At 42.9% G+C, this 14784-nt stretch overlaps 1 protein-coding gene across 1 annotated transcript in view; it reads right to left on the reverse strand.

Annotated features, from left to right (window-relative positions):
• Nucleotides 1–14784, reverse strand: part of ADAMTS2 (ADAM metallopeptidase with thrombospondin type 1 motif 2) — a 190439-nt gene that overhangs the window by 131565 nt on the left and 44090 nt on the right. The gene's annotated exons all lie outside the window — the stretch shown is intronic.

Consider the following 14784-nt stretch of genomic DNA (forward strand, 5'->3'; position numbering starts at 1 on the left):
TTAGGCCCTTTTGAGGGAGCTATTGTTCATTAATAATACACTCAGGTGCACTGGAATTTATTCTTCCTCCTTCCTTTGACCCAAGTGTAAGCAACTCTGCAAAGACAGATATAGGGATATTTGTATTTTTCGTCTTTTCAAGCATTTCAGACAGCATGATGTACCTCCCCTGCGCACCCCATTTAAAGAAGTATAATGGCAAATCAAAACAGGTTATGTTCACCTCATCTATTATTAAGCAAGAGTCTTCTGTAGAGAAYTAAATACATGTTTACTTTGTCAAAACCTACATATCACAATCTACGGCTAAGAGCAATACTAAAAGACACCTATATAAGTGGAGAAAAAGCACGGAGAGAGTTGTGCAGAGTAAGTGAGCCGACGCCACACAGACCCTCCTGCATTGTTCTGACTGCGCTGGAGTGGAGAAGGGAGAACAAATATTGAACATACAGTATTATTAGCTATTTTGGGACTAAAGAGGCACTGCATAAATAGGCAACTCCACAAAGAGCTTACAACCCAACTATGACTAGGTTTAAAAAAAATAATAATGATAATACAGAAATGGGGTAAATAGTAGGATAGTAAGTAATCAGGAAAGACTTTTGATCTGCCAATAAGCGGCAGTGGGCAGGCTGCAACCAGTACAAGTCAAGCCGCGTTACCCAGGCGCATACAGCAGACTGTGCCGCTGGGCCAYGCGCTCCCACCCGCTGATGCCTCACAGACATGAATCCTTCACCAGGAAAAACCTCCATGGCAAGTGGCAGGAGCAGCCTGAGAGCTGCAGTCTCTCGCGCTGAGCTTGCTTCCTTCGGTCCGATCTTGCCTCTGAAAAACGAGACTTGGTCTTCATCCCGCGATGGAGCCTGCGGCGGAGCCAGAGGTGGGATTTCTCCCTGCCGCAGGGCACGGGTCACCCACCCTGCCCCAGCACCCGCCGCCTTCCCAGCACAGACACGCTGACGCCACCCCTCCGTCCCCTCTGCTCTGCCCCAACCCCACAGAGGCAGCGAGCAAGACTAAAATCTGCCGTACTGCCATCGTACTGGCATCATATGCAGCAGTGCTGGTAGCCCTTAATATGGTCCACACCTAACATGAGCAAAGGAGAAGTAGGGAGCTTCAGGGGCTCAGCGCAGCTGACCTGGCCGTTCCTGATGGCAACGGGACAGGCAGAACTTCGGCAAACGAGCAGAATTATACATGGGTCTAACACCTTGAATTTTCTACATCACCATCTGGTGCGTTAATAAAGCTGTAATAGGCAAAAGAAAGATTTGGAGCAATTTCTACAGATGAGCATGCTGGGAAGTATTACATTAGCTCCTAATTTTGAAAAAGCGCAAGGATATATGGTTCCTGAAGGAATGCATATAAGGATCAGTCATTACAACAAGCTATTCTGCATCTGAAATTCCCATTTTACACAATGCAGAATGTGGTATCCTCTCTGCCGTTTAAAAGACATAGCAACACCTGGAGTACAAGTGCTATCCCTTAAAAAAAACCTAAAGGTATCTGAACACGACCTACTTCAAGATAATCACAGGTCACCTTAAAAGACATATCCTCTCTCCTGACAGCGGCTAGCTTACATAAATCTCAGAAAAGTCCTTGATCACAAATCTTTTTCCTTGCTGTGTGAAAGAACGTGCCCAAGGTAAGGTCAACCACAGGCTATGATGGAGTAAGCTTTCCATGTCCTGACTCTCCACTTGCACTAAAACACCAACTTGGACTTTCTTCTGACGAGGCCAGGAAAGAAGCGTACATGCTCCTGAACCAGTTACTCACTTAGTCCATACTGACAGGATGTGATCACAGACCCTCGAGTGATTCATCAACATAAATCCTACAATGGAGACAAGCAAACCAAGTATATTCTCTGACCTTTGCTTGGGGAAAGCAACGAACTGATGAATGAAGAGGAACTGGAGCTGCTGCTATCTGTATTACTCACCATGGAGAGTTCATTTCTCCCCCATTAGTAAATAAGAAAATATGTAGTTTTATTGGCAGCCAAATAGCCAGGCTGTGGTTTCAGAGGATAATCTGGCAGTCATTGCTGCAAAGTTTCTCCATTTGGTTTGATATTAAGTTAAATAAGATGTCTCAGATCTCTCATAACAGTCATCTGGTGTGTAATCTCCTATGTATATTAGGAGGGCTGTTTTCCTGAAACCTAATGTATCATTGTAACTAGCATATGTCAGGGAGTTGCAAAACAGCACGTTCACAGAACATCGCTGTAGTCACAACCCTGGGGATAAAACACAGCATCTCACCAGCGGGTAAAGCCACGCTTCACCAGAGAGGCTTGTGCTCTGCTGGGAAGCTGAACGCAGGCTGCCTGGCGCATGCTACAAGCCCCAAAGGTCAGACTGAACTGAAGGAAGGAGACCTAATATGCAAATCTATAACATTTTCCAGAATCTTAGCAAGATTGTCAAGGCTTTGCTGGCGCTTCAAAGAAACCTTCATAAGTATATACAAGCAAGCAAGGAAACATGATGCAGCACTCACCTAGAGCCTCTCTGAATTTCCCAAGAAAAACTAGAAGGTCCACAGGACAAGCATGAAGCCCCTGCTCGTGATGTACCTCCAAGAGCAACCTCTGCCCCTCCACGTCACCATGAAGGAGGGACAGAGGTCTATGCGCACAGAGAAAAGACAAGGTGCTTCTACGCATGCATGACGCAGAAACGTCACTGATGGAGGAGAGGACAGCAAAGAGAGAAAGAGTGGCTCTTTGAAAGGGTGGAAAGTGCTTCTCCATCCACTTCCTGAGAAAAACGTCAGCATAAATTAAATGATCTCTTGTTCTCAATTAAATAAAAACATTTTCCATATCCGAGTTCTCAATGAAACTCAAAAAAGTTACCATTTCTCATATTTTAACAAAAATTAAAYTTTACATAGGTGTTTCTGTGCAAATTTAAGTTTTGCTGTGGGAAGAGATATTCTTTTCAGAGGGAGAGTTGGCCAAAAACTTCTAAGAAATCCTAATGGACAGACAGCTGTATTTCCTCTGTCACGTCACTAGTTCTATCCCTACGCAGCTCCAGCCTCTCATTTGCATCCAAGAAACATGACTCACGTGCTGGGGGAGTAATCTGATGACTCCAAATTCTGGACATTGACCTCTCAGGAAAGCGTGGTATGCAATAGATAAGCAGCTCACAGCATGTTCTGTACGTCTCACGCACCTCCAAGCCCTCCTCTTGAGGAAGGTCAGACTGCAGAGGCAATTAGTGGAGCAAAAGAAAACCAGGCCCCACAATTTGCTGATCTGGTCCCTGCCCCTCTGTCCACTCCAGGCCAGCCTAAAACCCCAGAAGACATTTTCCTTGGAGTCTCAGCAGACCTGCAGCTGAAAACTGCTTAAGAGAAATCCTCTCCTTGCTCTGAGCAGAAAGAACGAACGTGAACGCCCGTGTCTCAGAATGGCAAGGGGAGAAAAGACAAGGAGAAAGAGAGGAGATGGGAAAGGCAGAATGGAAAAGAGAGAAGAGCCTTCAGTAAAAACCAAAAAGATCCAATAGCAAAGACTAGAGTGGCAAGGAGGAGAATGGAGTTTCAGTTGAAACATYACAAATGGTTTGCTATCAACTGCCACCAATGGATTTTTTTTTAAATGGGAGATTTATATCACAGGAAATATAAGCTGACAAAAAATGACCATGCAAAGCCAAGAACTTCATTCCAAGTTTTCCTCTTTACCACACTTATGCCTGCATTTTTTAGTCAAATGAGAGGGAGAGAAAACCAAGCTCTTTGCACTGTGTTCTTTGTTCGGAGACATTTATCACTGCCGGGGAACAGCAATACAACACGTGCAGCAAGAATGACCTGCAGCAAGTGAAAACTCATGTGCAGCTGCACATTGTTTTAAAGATGAACAGAAACAGACAGAATACATTTTGTGTTATTTTAACATCTAAATATATATAAATAGATCTAGTAGGCAAAGGAAATCGAAATCCAAAGCGCCAGCGGACTGCCAGAAGACTGAAAAAGTGATATTGTTGTTGGCTCCAAAGAGAACAGTTTGTCTACCCTTTTCCAGCAACTTTAAAAGATAGTGATGGAAAGCAAAAGGAGAGGAAGAAAAAAATTTTAGAGGAGAAAATTACCATATAAATTGAAACCACATACGGGATACCATATGTATATTGCATACTCCAGTTCATGGTATGCATCTGCCCTGTAACTCCAACTTCAGGCCAATATTCTCCATTGTCACAGTTCTCTCTCCAATATTCTCCATTGTCACAGTTCTCTCTCCAATACACATCTGCTCGGGCCATTATTATATTCTATGGCTTATTTGTTCACTTTGAGATAGCGGGAAAGACCACTGGTAAGTAATGGTCAATATTCATTATTAACAATACAAAATGAGTTTCCTTGAACAGCTTCACACACCAGAGATTAAATTCTTATCTACTCTCTGGCAATGAGCTTTGCAGTACCTGAAGGAGCAGGTGGGGAACGCTTTTGAGTCCTCTGACTCGTGATCGCAGGGGCAGAAAGGTGAGAGGCTGATGGGATCCCATCCATAGCCTTGCTGAAAAACGTATCTAGGCATTTTCAATACATTTGTTGTAAACAGGATTAATAAGAAAAAAGTAAAATTCTGTTGTCTGATCTGTCTTTGAGCCATCTCCTTCCCCTAGGCCAACCAGGATACGCTGGTTCTGAGCCACAGTGGCCCAACAGAAAGGGGACAGCAGACCCTGGGCAGTGTGGAGGCATTGCAAGAGGTAACAGGTAACTACAGCAAGGAGCACTACCTTGCCGCAGTGTTGGGAAGGCACCAGTTGCTCACCCTCTCACTGGAGCTGTTCAGGCCCAACATAAGAGCTCCACTGTACAGTCCTGCTACGTTCACGGCTTTCCCTGCAGCTAGACACATCTTCATCCATCTGCCAAACTCGGGTGAAGTGGCAGAAACCCTAAACGGTAGGTTGCATACGGCACAGACATCCAGCACTGCACACTGAGCCATGGTGGCCTCAAGAAAAGGCCTAGCTCATCTTGACAGTGGATTTCTATAGCCCTGCTGACAGTGGCATGGAAACCTCCAAACTGGTGCTGACATGACTGACACATCTGGGGAGATCAACCCAATGCCAGACTAAGAAGGACTACTTAGCTCAGGAGCAACACTTGCAGCTCTACTGTTGCTTTCTAGAGCCAGCACCACGCACACTAACACAGGTGTTTCTGGACAACTCCACTGCACCATTTACCCACAACCACTATTGCTGCAGCTGACTTAAAAACAGGGTTGTGGGCACCGACCATGAAAGGAGATCTCAAAATATCTGTAAGGGAAAAATTTTAGTGAGAGTTGTTTCAGATGCCTGGAGTGGTTCAGAGAGGAAGTTCTAGCTTAGCAGGCTTCCTAGCAGATAAGGAGGCTTCACAATCCAAAGCTGAAAGCACGAGTGGAACAAGTAAATGCATCAACTAGTGCCACAAAGTTGACGCACATAAATTAAAGCTCATTAAGCCCTGGGGAATATGCTCATCGGGAACAGGCATTTGTTTGTCATAACTTAATCCTTCCCAGAAGATGAAGATTACAACAAACTACACTGACTTTACTGCCAGACAAGACCATCTCACAGAGGCTTACTATGGTCTAACGTAGCTCCAGTAACTTTACAATTTTAGTTAATTTTTAGTAAGTTTTTTGGTTCTTCAAATAAAGAGTCCTCCAGGGTTGTTAAAGAAGCCTGCAATACTGAGTATATAAATCAACATATTTCAAGGCAAAAAGCAACCACTCATGGCTTCAAACTGGGATTACTCCATAAATGTCTACTGTTAACTTCCATGTACCTATGTCTGGGACGTTGGCTGTGGCCATTTTCAGAAACAGAAAAACTGCCTAGTGGGAAACAGATGTCAACCGATAGGATAAAGCCCTTATTCCTGACATGCAGTAACTACACAACCACATTTACATATAGTCAAACCCAGCTCCCCCCACGACCAGCAGAAACACAGTAGAGCAAAGGCTCAGGCTCCACAGCTGTGTTTCTTCAAGGAAGAGGAGAAGAATCAAGAATGCGATCGCGCAGAATTCCTGTTGGTAGAGAGGCAACAAAAATAAGATTGTACATTCTGGGAATTCAGACTGATATCTAAGTTTTTACCACCACTTCTCCTCTCACTGCAGGTGCAGTGCACCACCAAAATTAAATGAACCTGGAGCCAGCTAAAAATTGACCTTTGTAAAAACAGTATTTGTTTTCTCTTTATGCACATAGCTCTACCATCTTGTGATACTTGAAATCTGCAGCCTTTGCACTTTAAGGGACATTAATTCAAATGAATACAGTAGCATACCTCTACCATATATTACACTTTGTTTTTACAGATGTACATAGTTTTCAAATTCAAAGACAAAATAATGCAAACCTAGGCAGGAGAATTAGGTATGCAGGCAAAGCGAGTCTATATGCAGGTATGAAATACAGAGTCAGACTGGCTTGCTGACAGTACTTCACTACTCTTTGGGGGAAAGAACTACTAAGAGGGCAGAGTGTGCAGCTTGAAAACATCTGAATGGCTGGATGCAGTTTCCTGTTTACATAAATTAACAGTAGATTAGCCTTTTCCAAGGTTTGAGTTCAGTAAGTAACATACAAATTCCATGTGACTCACAAATCCTTTTCAAATGGCCAAAGAACATAGGATTTTCCACCCCGGATCAGAGCTTGGGTCCGGCATTTTCCAGTAATGGCAGCTTCCGGGGAGGGCGATAGAAACCCTGAGATATTGCAGGCTTTTTTTTCTCCCTCCCACCAAATCCACCCTTCTAAAGATATGTGGGACTGCTCTGCCTTGGTAACTTTTTTTGCAGGAGCAAGCCTGGGAAAATGCAGACCAGATGGGAATACAAAGCTATCACGAACCACCCTAAGAAACATGCAGTGTCTTCTCAGGCAATTTCCCTTCAATATAGTACTTCATATATCTCCTGCAGAACGGTTCCCATTCCCAGCTTTGGGGTTAGAATAAAAGTGGTTGAACTGTCTTGCAGGTGGCAAATACTCTATTAWGCATTTGTTCCAGCTGAGAGATTGCACCACTTACTGCACCAGCAGGGAGAAGCGGAGGGCTCAGAATAACTGCAGCTCTCTGATGAGCACCCAACCACCAGAGCGGCACGGGCACCATCCCAGCCAGGATGGGCATCGCACCCGCTGGCGGTAATTAGAGGAAACCTCGGCCTCCCAAGCCCTTAGTGCCAAGTCCAAACAMTCCTTGCAGTCAAGCTGGCAAAAGCCCCAGAGAATTACAAAATGATGAATTTTGCTTGGACAAGAAAGATTGCCGGAGTTAATTATGAAGCATTATTTAGACATACTGGTGAGGAAGACATAACAATCCTCAACACTCAGACTTATTATCAGGCCTGCCAAATTCAGGTCTCTGGGTACAACGCTGCATGTAGACACTAGTTATGATTCAACCAAGAAACCTTCTCAGAAATTGGCTTTGATGAAATTTTATGAATAAGCAAAGCATTCCATTAGCGAGGGGTCCGTGGACATTCATTACTCAGAGCAGCAATAAAAGCATGAGATGGAGCAGCCCATAGTCACTTCTTGGCCTGTCCCAGCGACACAGATCGTGAGAAACAGATTTTTAGTGATAGAAAGACCTAAGAACATTGATAGCTTGGGAATAAGCTAAAGTTTTGCACCATTAACAAGAGAGACCTGGGAAACGATTCTGCACATTGCCACGAAATTAAACAAATTTGGTTTCCCATCTTAGGCTTTTCTGTGTCTTTTCAACTGCTTGCAAATCAGAGATTATGCCAAGAAAATATCTTAAAAATATCACAACAAACACAAAACCCATTCTGCTAAAGCAAATGGTAAGTTAGGAAAAGAAAGCATTTTCTCTAATGTCTGAAAAGTTTTGGTGCCAACTAAGTGAAGATGGGAGAAGTAGTATAATGAAAAACTGAGAAGAGCCATACATGGAATGTGACAGGACATTTAGACACTATAATACTGGAAAGCTTCTGAGAACTGCATTAACAGCAAAGCTCCAAGTCACTCCTAACAGCAATAATGGAGAAATAAGCTGTTTTTCATATTAGATGGTGAGTACAGTGAAAGGCCTGTGCTTACTGGGCCAAAGACAGACAAGAAGTTTGCAGGGATATCCATACGGAGGATGCTAAGGAAAGATGTGACGGCAGTGTCTGTGAGCCTACTAGTTCCTTGTAAAGCCCCAAGGGTCCCCAGTCACAACAACATAAGAAGAAAAATTCTCAGTATCCCAAGACCGTGAGATAAAACTCAGTATCCCTTTTCCAAAGGTGTCCTAGAGCAGAGTCTTAAGAAACTATGTAAGACTAGGTCAAGCAGGTAGCGGCATTTTCCCAGAATACACTTCCTACTTCCAGAAAAGTGGAAGTCAGGGATTTCTGGAACCAGAGGTGATGTCCAGATACCTACCAGCCCTCAATGGGTTTTTGTTCCATGAAGCTCTGCACTGCTTTTTGAACTCATGCAACATTTCAGCATCCACAGCAGCAAGGAGTTTCACGGCGTTACTGTGCTCCGTATCAGCTTCCTTGCGTTCGTCTGAACCTTCTGCAAGTTTTATTTGATGTGTCCTAGTTCTTGTATTGAAAGAGACACTGAACAGTGATTACCCATTTACCTGCATGATTTTATAGACCTCTGTATCTCAATATCTCCTCCCACCTCCCCTCCCCTGGAATTATTCTGCCTTCTGCAGCATTCCTCAACTGCTCTAAAAGGAAKGAGAGAGACATGGTCATTCCTGTCCCACTCAGAAGGTCCAAGAATGCAACTTCACTTAGTTCTCATATTGCTGTACAAAAGGTCCTCTGTCYGGAAGGCTCTAGTGAGGAAAAGCTTTGTGGAAGTGCTACATATCATCACTACTACTCACTAACCTTTCCTCTCTACATGCTTAGCTTTGTAACAGCACTGCATTTCATATCACCATTTTATTCTTTGGTATTATGAAACACACCTCTTGCAAAGTCATCACAGAGATCCTGTCTACGTATTTAGTCTCAATCCAAGGTTAAGTTTCGATTTGAATATGAGATTTGCAAATTATGATTCAAAGTGATAGAACACAATGGTTGATGAAAAGTGGCAGACTAAAAATTAGTGGTTTGTCCTACACAGCCACTGTCTCTTCTATCCCAGTGAAGTCTTTTTTCCACCACTATAAAGTTCTCAAGCAATTCACTCTGAGGAAAGAACTCATTTCATGATTTTATCACAGCTGTTATGATATCAGCAGGGGTTTCTTTCAAAGCCTACTCTGGCAGGAACATAACTCCCTAAGATTCTCTCCCTGCATTTAAAACAAAACAGTTCTAGCTGTTGCGGTTGCAAAGAAATGTTTGAACTTTACTGCAATCTTAGAAGCTCAAAGAAGGAGGCAGATATAAACCAAAACACGATTAGAAATTAAACAACAAATATGAGGGGTTTTAACCAAATCTCTTTCTCTGAATGCTTGGGTTTATTGCACGAACCTCCCTCTACACTTCAGGGATTGTCTGTCTGCTTTCTAAAGTTGTGCTTACAGCTCATGTAGGCTAAGAGCGAGTAAGTGTAAAATGGGTTCCTTGGGTATTCCTTTCACCAGGAAGCTCAGCTTAGGTTTATCACCCAGAGTGACAGGACTTACTTTGGGTTTTGCGGCTGTTTTGCAGTCTCTCCATGAAGCTCCTGCTGCCTCGGCAATACTGTTACCAGCACTCCACTCCGCTAGTTTAAAGCCAGTGCACAAGGTCTACATAAGCTGTAATCATACCTTTGATTCAAGGGCAATACACCTAAAATGAGCTCAGAAGGGCTCCAGGCTGGATTTATAGCTCATAGTTGTACTCTGGAACCACAAAAAGAGGGAAGCTGAAGCAACTTTGATTGCCATGCTTCTAACATCAAGTCAAATTACAAAATAAATTCACCTATATTATGAATTTCATGTGCCTGTTTCTATCCAACCTCCATCTATTAATGTCTGCCTATATAAAATACTTTTGTATTTTAAAGCTTTATGTAAGATCAGAATCTGGAAATGGTAAGAGTTGCTCKAGGAAACTGGTATTTATTTACAGCTTGTTTACATTTGATTCAGAACTTCTTTTGAAAAGTTTCTCTCAATTATTATTAATAGCTTGCATGCAATGCTGAAGATGTACATGATATTTTACAAAGCCCATAAAAAGCTTTCTCTGTSCTGAAAACTTCACAATCTCAGACCGAGTTAAGCAGGAGTCAGATTTCAGTATCTTCTTCTCTGCTCATTAATATGAATAGCCGGTCTGCACTCATTTGTGCAAAAACGCTTAGGAAAATACAAATCAGGTACATGTTCATACATACATGTTCAGTGAAATCAAGCAGACATTTATTTGAAGATTTTGGCATTTGCCTACAGCCAATTAAAAAAAAGTTTGAAGATAAAAATCTTCAAGCATTCAGTGTTATAAAAGTGTTTTACAATTGTTCTAGGCAAAATCGCGTACACACGCACCCACTGCGTGTTGCGCCCAACTCTGGGAAGGGGCCTTTGCCATCTCCCTTAACTCGCTTTCGGCTTATGACCTGGCAAACGCTCAGCCCGGCACTTCCYTTCCCAAACCCGGCCACTTCCACCGGTGCTGCGCTCCGGCCTCAGCCGCTTCCAGCAACGTCGGAGCGCGTCGGCAAACGCTCACGAGTGTTAATCCCCGCGGAGGTTGCGGGTGGCTGTCTGAGGAGATATTCCAGTGACGGCATMGAGGGTTTGGGGTTTTTTTTATATATATGTGTGTGTATACACACACAGAGATCACATTATGTCTCTCCCACAGTTTATTTTATTCATCTCCCATCTCCAGATACACTGTGGCTTGGCAGAAAAACACTGTCCAGCTCCTGTTTTCACTCTAAGATTTTATGTTCTCTACATTCCCCTAAAGCCAGAGGCATTTTTTCCCCCCCCATTTTAAAGCCGGTGTGTTTGAACCTACATCAGTGCGAYTAAGACAGCTAAAAAAATAAACAAACAAACAAAGTCTTTCTGCAGCCTTTCTACGATTTGATGACAACTGCTTTACACGAGGGGGAAACCGAGGCCAGTCTCCAGTTTTGCCACCCAGCAGCCTGTTCAGCCCTTCTGAAGGGGCCTGCGACGCTCATGGAGCTGCTGGAGAGCGGAGGGTGAGGAAAGGAAGAGAGCTTTCCGCGAAGCCTCTAGCACRGCTTTTTGAGTGCACCAGGAGGAAGAGGAGGACTTTTCTCACCCATCCTCCCCAAATGTCACTGCTGACGCTCCTACGGGTGCTTTTGGTTTAAGTGTCAACATAAAATCACCTAAAAGCCCTTAGTAGTTGCAGGCATCAAAGCAATGAAACAGTCCGAAGTGGCCAGATATAACCTGTGATCCCTAACATGTCTATTCATTTAGATGAAGAGTCTATAAGACAAAAATAAAGCATCATACGCCACAAGAACAGCCAAAAGCCCAGAAAGGCAGTACCCCGTTTATCCAGGGAATCCAACACGGTGCCGACCTGTAGAGATGGGCTTTGTAATCCAGTCAGTTTGTAACACACCAGGAGTTCATCCCAGCGCCTCAAAAACTTCAAAACAGTCCACAGATCCCAATGGGTGATGGATCACGGAGAGGAAGAGACTTTTCTAGTGCATTCACAAAACAACACAATTCGAGACACAGCACCTGTTAATTAACCTACAGCTCCTTTCTATCTACTCTAAATATTTTTTACACTGGCAATACTCACTAGCATAAAAAACATGCTTTCTGTGTCCAAGTCATGTGAGACCCCCAAACACTAAGCCATTCCATTCTCCCACCATTAATTAAAGTTTTGTTGATTAATGCACCACCATTTGTGARCACTCCAAAATCTACAAGTAGATCTTACACTTGTAGACACAACAGGACAGACCAGACTCCCAGATCCCCAAACTCCAGAACTTAAGGGCAATCAAAATCCAAGGTCAGACTGGATTCTCAATTCAAGTTCACTGTGTAAACTGAAACACTTGTAATCAAAAGCAGATAGTTTTCTCCAGGTCATTAAATATTAACCCAACATATTATGGTGGGAGGTTGCGTGTACATCCCATCCAGGACAAGCAGAAGAGACTGATGAAAGCTCCTACCACATCCCCCAGAAATCCGGTGGCAGGCTAAGAAGCACCACTGGACCAACGATGGGCCCGTAGAAAGGGCGCCTCTGGGACAACCGAGAGGTCACTCTTCCAGCAAGACGCTCTTTTTGCATGGACCTTGCCTGCAGGGTCTGGCACTGAACAGCCCAGAGCTGAGGCAGGTRTCTGCTGGAGACCAAACTGAAAGAAGTCTTCTATGATCATGACTAATTATTCAAATTACAGCAGTACTTTCAGGAAGCGAGTTATGGCCCAGAGCGCTTGGTGCTCCTGCTCCCAGTGGGAYCAGGGTACCTGCAGAACCAACTTAATAAACTCCCAGCTCTGAAATCAATTTCTAACTGCTTTCTGAAGTATTTGAAATCTGTGGTCTTTTCRATTGTAAGCAACAGTATGTTTACTCTCCTGGTTTTATCAGGAGCCCCACGACATGAAGTCTCAGTTCCTATCTTCAAACAAATACAGTCATCATCAGAGTGCCTTTTTTTTTTTTTTTAATTTAAATGAAGAAGCAAACTCGTAGCCCTTACAACATGTAAACAAAAGCTTGAAGATAAGATAAAAGTGTATATTCAGAGTCAAGAAATGAAGAGTGCAAAAAACTAAAGTCATTCTTAAAAATGATTTTAAGTTTTTTTACATGATCCTGTAATTTGGGGATGGAGGAGGTGGTACTGAGTCATAATCCTTCAAGCTGGCCTTTCTGCCTGGCACCTCCAGGAGCACTGAAACCAACCTCTCTGTACAAGCCTGATGCAAGCGGGAAGCCTTGGTGTTAGTCCAAGGGCTGCCAGGATCAAAGGTGATAGAAGATACTGCAAGGCCACACGAGCATTTGCATTTTAAAGGGACAAATGCAGACACGCAGACTCTCTCCTACAGTCCAAAATAACTGTCACCAGTAATGGTATCTATAAGATGTGATCCTAATGCAATGATACAGCAATTTCTTTTTCAGTTCTTCAAAGGGATTAGTGACTTGCACATTCTGCATGTAAAGCAGAGGATCTTAATCTTTCCATTTGCTTCGCAACCAAATAATGACTGTTTAAGAGTATTTGTTTCCTTTATGCTTTGTTTGAAGTAATGGAATAGCTTATGTACATAGCATTGGCTCCTGCCTATCATCCCTATTACTCTCTGCACATTGCACATTTAAAAATGTTTCATTGTAGGCAAACTAATAGCAGCACACCACAATGAGTTCATTTCATAACACCCATTTTTGTTGCACTTCTGATCAGTTATTTTCACACTTGCTTCGTGACAAGGTTATGGCATGGCACCAAGAACCCTGCCAAATATACCTGCGGAGGCACAGCAAACAAAGCAGCGAGAAGGGGAACAATATTAAACATCCTGTGCATAGCCCTAAGTATAAGTGTTTAATGGAGCCTAAATGGCAAAGTACCATGTCTCCCACATTCTTCCCCCAAAAAGTTATATAAGTGTTATGAGGGGGATGTTTGTCTAGAAGTGGAACATGTGTTTTGCTATGGCAGCTTACCTCAAATTCAAGCTTTCAACCTTAAGGGGTAAATAGTCAGTGTGAGGATTTAAAAATAAATCTCAGTGAAACACATTGAAGATTTACTATGAACTATTTGGAAAAGTAAGAGGAAAGCAGCATCACGACAGGAGAGGATTTAGGTCATTGGGATAATTCATGTCCCAGTATTTACAATACCAACCACTTACTATACTGTGTGTATATATATATAAAATTTTAAAAATATATTTTATATATATTTAAATATATACACACACACAGGTATATTAAACTCCAGCATCATAATTCTGATACATGTAATTTACAAACACTTTTATATTTAATAGACTATGTACATATTGGATCTTTATACTGACACAACCACATTCCCGTTTTATCCTCTCAATGTGACTGCTTCTCAGGAAGGCTGTCCCCAATTCCCATCCTAAATCTGAAATAAATTAGCATGCCCTTCATTTTATATATTGCTTTTGCTGAGCTGCCTCATGCTGAAACAGTTCCCTGTTATACAGTCAGTCTCTGGCCATTTTTTAAATCTTGTTTTGTTAGCCTGTTAGAGTTTCTCAGGAGGATTTAAAAGCAAATGGAAAGCCTATATACTATTTTATAACCCACTTAGATATACTGAGAGATGCGAGCTTGGGCCACAGTTAAAGGGTAGTGAGAAAAACGCATGACCATGTTGCGCTGCTATTTCAAGAACATTTTATTTTCCGAAACCCAGACATACAAGATACAGGGAAAGCCCAATGAAGATGGACAGAGGCTCAGGTGCTGACCAAGCCTTAGCCCACTCCTGAAACCTGTCAGACAGCTCTTTACCATTCCAAGACTAAAATTACTGTTAAGTGATCCAAACTCCAAAATGTACAATATACGGCAAAGACTCTGAAAGGACTTGCTGCCACAAAGGGACATATACAGAAGCCAACCGGCAAGTGAAACCAGCTGGTGGAAGAGTTCAGAAGAGGCGCTCTGCACTGCAGCCCATAGAAAGTGTATCGTGACGTATGCTCAAAGCAGGATACACACAGATCTGATCTGCAGTTCATATATGACCGAGTA

Source organism: Apteryx rowi, unplaced genomic scaffold (assembly GCF_003343035.1).
Source record: "Apteryx rowi isolate R43461 unplaced genomic scaffold, aptRow1 scaffold_2, whole genome shotgun sequence".
NCBI lineage: Eukaryota > Metazoa > Chordata > Aves > Apterygiformes > Apterygidae > Apteryx > Apteryx rowi.